Genomic DNA, 5791 nt, shown 5'->3' on the forward strand with positions numbered 1-5791 from the left:
ACATATTGGGTGAACCTTTTCAGATTGTGACTCAGCTTTGTTAGAGTCCCCAATTAGAGGTGTCCAGGGTTCTTAAGCACACTCTTTTTGCCTTGGATCACAACTTTATTTCTTTCTTTTTTTTTCTCTTTTTTCTTTTTTTTTTTTCGTTTTTCTCCTTTTTTTTTGTATTCACTGCTTTTTCTTGCTTCAAGAATCATTTTTATGATTTTTCAGATCCTCAGTAACATGTCTCTTTTTTCATCATTCTTTCAAGAGCCAACATTCATGAACAACAAATTCAAAAGGCATATGCACTGTTCAAGCATACATTCAGAAACTAAAATATTGCCACCACATCAAAATAATTAATCTGTTATAAAATTTAAAATTCATGTAGTTCTTCTCTCTTTCAATTAAGAACATTTTTCATTTAAGAGAGGTGATGGATTCATAGGACATTCATAACTTTAAGGCATAGACACTAAGACACTAATGATCATAAGACACAAACATATATAAAACATAAAGCATAATTTTCGAAAAAACAGAAAAATAAAGAATAAGGAGATTAAAGAACGGGTCCACCTTAGTGATGGTGGCTTGTTCTTCCTCTTGAAGATCTTATGGAGTGCTTGAGCTCCTCAATGTCTCTTCCTTGCCTTTGTTGCTCCTCTCTCATGATTCTTTGATCTTCTCTAATTTCAGGGAGGAGGATGGAATGTTCTTGGTGCTCCACCATTAGTTGTCCCATGTTGGAACTCAATTCTCCTAGGGAGGTATTGATTTGCTCCCAATAGTTTTGTGGAGGAAAGTGCATCCCTTGAGGCATCTCAGGGATTTCATGATGAGTGGGATCTCTTGTTTGCTCCATCCTTTTCTTAGTGATGGGCTTGTCCTCATCAATGGGGATGTCTCCCTCTATGTCAATTCCAACTGAATAACAGAGATGACAAATGAGATGAGGAAAGGCTAACCTTGCCAAGGTAGAGGACATGTCCGCCACCTTATAAAGTTCTTGGGCTATAACCTCATGAACTTCTACTTCCTCTCCAATCATGATGCTATGAATCATGATGGCCCGGTCTATAGTAACTTCGGACCGGTTGCTAGTGGGAATGATTGAGCGTTGGATAAACTCCAACCATCCCCTAGCCACGGGCTTGAGGTCATGCCTTCTTAGTTGAACCGGCTTCCCTCTTAAATCTCTCTTCCATTGTGCGCCCTCTTCACAAATGTCTATGAGGACTTGGTCCGACCTTTGATCAAAGTTGACCCTTCTAGTGTAAGGGTGTTCATCTCCTTGCATCATGGGCAAGTTCAATGCCAACCTTACATTTTCCGGACTAAAATCTAAGCATTTCCCTCGAACCATTGTAAGCCAATTCTTTGGGTCCGGGTTTACACTTTGATCATGGTTCTTGGTGATCCATGTATTGGCATAGAACTCTTGAACCATTAAGATTCTGACTTGTTGAATGGGGTTGGTAAGAACTTCCCAACCTCTTCTTCGGATCTCATGTCGGATCTCTGGATATTCACTCTTTTTAAGTTTGAAAGGGACCTCGGGGATCACCTTCTTCATGGCCACAACTTCATAGAAGTGGTCTTGATGCACCCTTGAGATGAATCTCTCCATCTCACATGACTCGGGGGTGGAAGCTTTTGCCTTCCCTTTCATCTTTCTAGAGGTTTCTCCGGCCTTAGATGCCATAAATGGTTATGGAAAAACAAAAAGCAATGCTTTTACCACACCAAACTTAGAAGGTTTGCTCGTCCTTGAGCAAAAGAAGAAAGAAGATAGTAGAAGAAGAAGAAATAGAGGAGATGGAGGAGGCTTTGTGGTTCGGCCAAGGGGGAGAAGTAGTGTTTAGGTTGTGTGAAAATGAAGGAGTGAAGATGGGTTTATATAGGGGTGGAGAGAGGGGTAGGGTTTGGCCATTATGGTTGGGTTTGGGAGGGAAAGTGGTTTGAATTTGAATGGTGAGGTAGGTGGGGTTTTATGAAGGATGGATGTGAGTGGTGAAGAGAATAGTGGGATTTGATAGGTGATGGGTTTTTGGGGAAGAGGTGTTGAGGTGATTGGTGAATGGAAAAGAAGAAGAGAGAGAGTGGTGGGGTAGGTGGGGATCCTGTGGGGTCCACAGATCCTGAGGTGTCAAGGAAAATTTATCCCTGCACCAAGTGGCGAGCAAAAATGCTCTTTATGCCAATTCTGGCGTTAAACGCCGGGCTGGTGCCCATTTCTGGTGTTTAACACCAGCTTCTTGCCCTTTCCTGGCATTTAACGCCAGTCTGGTGCCCCTTTCTGGCGTTAAACGCCCAGAATGGTGCTAGACTGGGCGTTAAACGCCCATTTGCTGCCCTTATTGGCGTTTAAACGCTAGCAAGGTTTTCCTCTAGGGTGTGCTATTTTTCTCTCTGTTTTTCATTCTGTTTTTGCTTTTTCAATTGATTTTGTGACTTTCCATGATCATCAACCTACAGAAAACATAAAATAACAAAGGAAATTAGATAAATATAACATTGGGTTGCCTCCCAACAAGCGCTTCTTTAATGTCAATAGCTTGACAGTGGGCTCTCATGGAGCCTCACAGATACTCAGAGCAATGTTGGAACCTCCCAACACCAAACTTAGAGTTTGAATATGGGGGTTCAACACCAAACTTAGAAGTTGGTTGTGGCCTCCCAACACCAAACTTATAGTTTGACTGTGGGGGCTCTGTTTGGCTCTGTTTTGAGAGAAGCTCTTTATGCTTCTGCTCCATGGTAACAGAGGGATATCCTTGAGCCTTAAACACAAGGGATTCTTCATTCACTTGAATGATCAATTCTCCTCTGTCAACATCAATCACAGCCTTTGCTGTGGCTAGGAAGGGTCTGCCAAGGATGATGGATTCATCCATGCACTTCCCAGTCTCTAGGACTATGAAATCAGCAAGGATGTAATGGTTTTCAACTTTTACCAGAACATCCTCTACAAGTCTATAAGCTTGTTTTCTTGAATTGTCTGCCATCTCTAGTGAGATTCTTGCAGCTTGTACCTCAAAGATCCCTAGCTTCTCCATTACAGAGAGAGGCATGAGGTTTATACTTGACCCTAAGTCACACAGAGCCTTCTTAAAGGTCATGGTGCCTATGGTACAAGGTATTGAGAACTTCCCAGGGTCCTGTCTCTTTTGAGGTAATTTTTGCCTAGACAAGTCATCCAGTTCTTTGGTGAGCAAAGGGGGTTCATCCTCCCAAGTCTCATTACCAAATAACTTGTCATTTAGCTTCATGATTGCTCTAAGGTATTTAGCAACTTGCTCTTCAGTGATATCTTCATCCTCTTCAGAGGAAGAATACTCATCAGAGCTCATGAATGGTAAAAGTAAATCCAATGGAATCTCTATGGTCTCATTATGAGCCTCAGATTCCCATGGTTCCTCATTAGGGAACTCATTGGAGGCCAGTGGACGTCCATTGAGGTCTTCCTCAGTGGCGATCACTGCCTCTTCCTCCTCTCCAAGTTCGGCCATGTGGGTCATGTTAATGGCCTTACATTCTCCTTTTGGATTCTCTTCTGTATTGCTTGGAAGAGTACTAGGAGGGAGTTCAGTAATTTTCTTGCTCAGCTGACCCACTTGTGCCTCCAAATTCCTAATGGAGGACCTTGTTTCAGTCATGAAACTTTGAGTGGTTTTGATTAGATCAGAGACCATGGTTGCTAAGTCAGAGTGGTTCTGCTTAGAATTTTCTGTCTGTTGCTGAGAAGATGATGGAAAAGGCTTGCCATTGCTAAACCTGTTTCTTCCACCATTATTGTTGTTGAAACCTTGTTGAGGTCTCTGTTGATCCTTCCATGAGAGATTTGGATGATTTCTCCATGAAGGATTATAGGTGTTTCGATAGGGTTCTCTCATGTAATTCACCTCTTCCATTGAAGGGTTCTCAGGATCATAAGCTTCTTCTTCAGATGAAGCGTCCTTAGTACTGCCTGGTGCAGCTTGCATTCCAGACAGACTTTGAGAAATCAAATTGACTTGCTGAGTCAATATTTTGTTCTGAGCCAATATGGCATTCAGAGTATCAATCTCAAGAACTCCTTTCTTCTGATTCGTCCCATTGTTCACAGGATTCCTTTCAGAAGTGTACATGAATTGGTTATTTGCAACCATTTCAATGAGTTCTTGAGCTTCTGTAGGCGTCTTCTTCAGATGAAGAGATCCTCCAGCAGAGCTATCCAATGACATCTTGGACAGTTCAGACAGACCATCATAGAAGATACATATGACTCTCCATTCAGAAAGCATGTCAGAAGGACACCTTTTGATTAATTGTTTGTATCTTTCCCAAGCTTCATAGAGGGATTCACCTTCCTTCTGTCTGAAGGTTTGGACTTCCACTCTAAGCTTACTCAATTTTTGAGGTGGAAAGAACTTTGCCAAGAAGGCATTGACTAGCTTTTTCCAAGAGTTCAGGCTTTCTTTAGGTTGTGAGTCCAACCATATCCTAGCTCTGTCTCTTACAGCAAAAGGAAATAGCATAAGTTTGTAGGCCTCAGGGTTAACCCCATTAGTCTTGACAGTGTCACAGATTTGCAAGAACTCAGCTAAAAACTAATGAGGATCTTCCAATGGAAGTCCATGGAACTTGCAATTCTGTTGCATTAGAGAAACTAATTGAGGCTTAAGCTCAAAGTTGTTTGCTCCAATGGCAGGGATAGAGATGCTTCTCCCATAGAAGTCGGGAGTAGGTGCAGTAAAGTCACCCAGCACCTTCCTTGCATTGTTGGCATTATTGTTGTTTTCGGCTGCCATGGGTTCTTTTTCTTTGAAGATTTCTGTTAGGTTCTCTACAGAGAGTTGTGCTTTAGCTTCTCTTAGCTTTCGCTTCAAGGTCCTTTCAGGTTCAGGGTCAGCCTCAACAAGAATGTTTTTGTCTTTGCTCCTGCTCATATGAAAGAGAAGAAAACAAGAAAATATGAAATCCTCTATGTCACAGTATAGAGATTCCTTGAGGTGTCAGAGGAATAGAAGGAAGAGGTAGAAGAATTTGAGCTTATCAAGAAAGATGGAGTTCGAATTGTGCATTGAGGAGGAGTGTTAGTCCATAAATAGAAGGATGTGAGAAGAGGGGAAGAAATTTTCGAAAATAAATTAAAAACATTTTGAAAAATACTAATTGATTTTCGAAAACTAAGAGTGGACAAGAAATCAAGTGATTTTTGAAAAAGATTTTGAAATTAGAAATTTAAAAAGATATGATTGAAAAGTTATGGTTTTAAAAAGATGTGATTGAGAAGATATGATTTGAAAAACAATTTAAAAAGATTTGATTTTGAAAATTAATGACTTGGCTAACAAGGAAAGATATGATTCAAACATTAAACCTTTCTCAACAGAAAAGGCAACATACTTGAAATGTTGAATCAAATCATTAATTGTTAGCAAGTATTTTTGAAAATGGAAAAAAAATTGATTTTGAAAACATATGATTGAAAAGATATGATTTGAAAAAGATTTGATTTTGAAAAATTTTGAAAACTTGAAAAAAATTTGAGTTAAAAACAAAATCTTCCCTCTTGTGCCATCCTGGCATTAAACGCCCAGAATGGTATACATTCTGGTGTTTAACGCCCAAAACACTACCCTTTTGGGCGTTAGACGCCCAGCCAGGTGCCCTGGCTGGCGTTTAAACGCCAGTTTTCCTTCCTCACTGGGCGTTTTGAACGCCCAGCTTTTTCTGTGTAATTCCTCTGCTGAATGTTCTGAATCTTCAATTCTCTGTATTATTGACTTGAAAAGACACAAATAAAAAATTTTTTGGA

At 40.5% G+C, this 5791-nt stretch overlaps 1 non-coding gene across 1 annotated transcript; it reads left to right on the forward strand.

Moving 5' to 3' along the window:
- Window positions 1-4268: 4268 nt before the first annotated feature.
- LOC130983722 (small nucleolar RNA R71) lies at window positions 4269-4376 on the forward strand. The gene has a single exon (XR_009087700.1). It is a non-coding gene; the product is annotated as a small nucleolar RNA R71 (small nucleolar RNA).
- Window positions 4377-5791: the final 1415 nt, after the last annotated feature.

The sequence above is a fragment of the Arachis stenosperma genome, chromosome 5 (genome assembly GCF_014773155.1).
Source record: "Arachis stenosperma cultivar V10309 chromosome 5, arast.V10309.gnm1.PFL2, whole genome shotgun sequence".
Taxonomy (NCBI): Eukaryota; Viridiplantae; Streptophyta; class Magnoliopsida; order Fabales; family Fabaceae; genus Arachis; species Arachis stenosperma.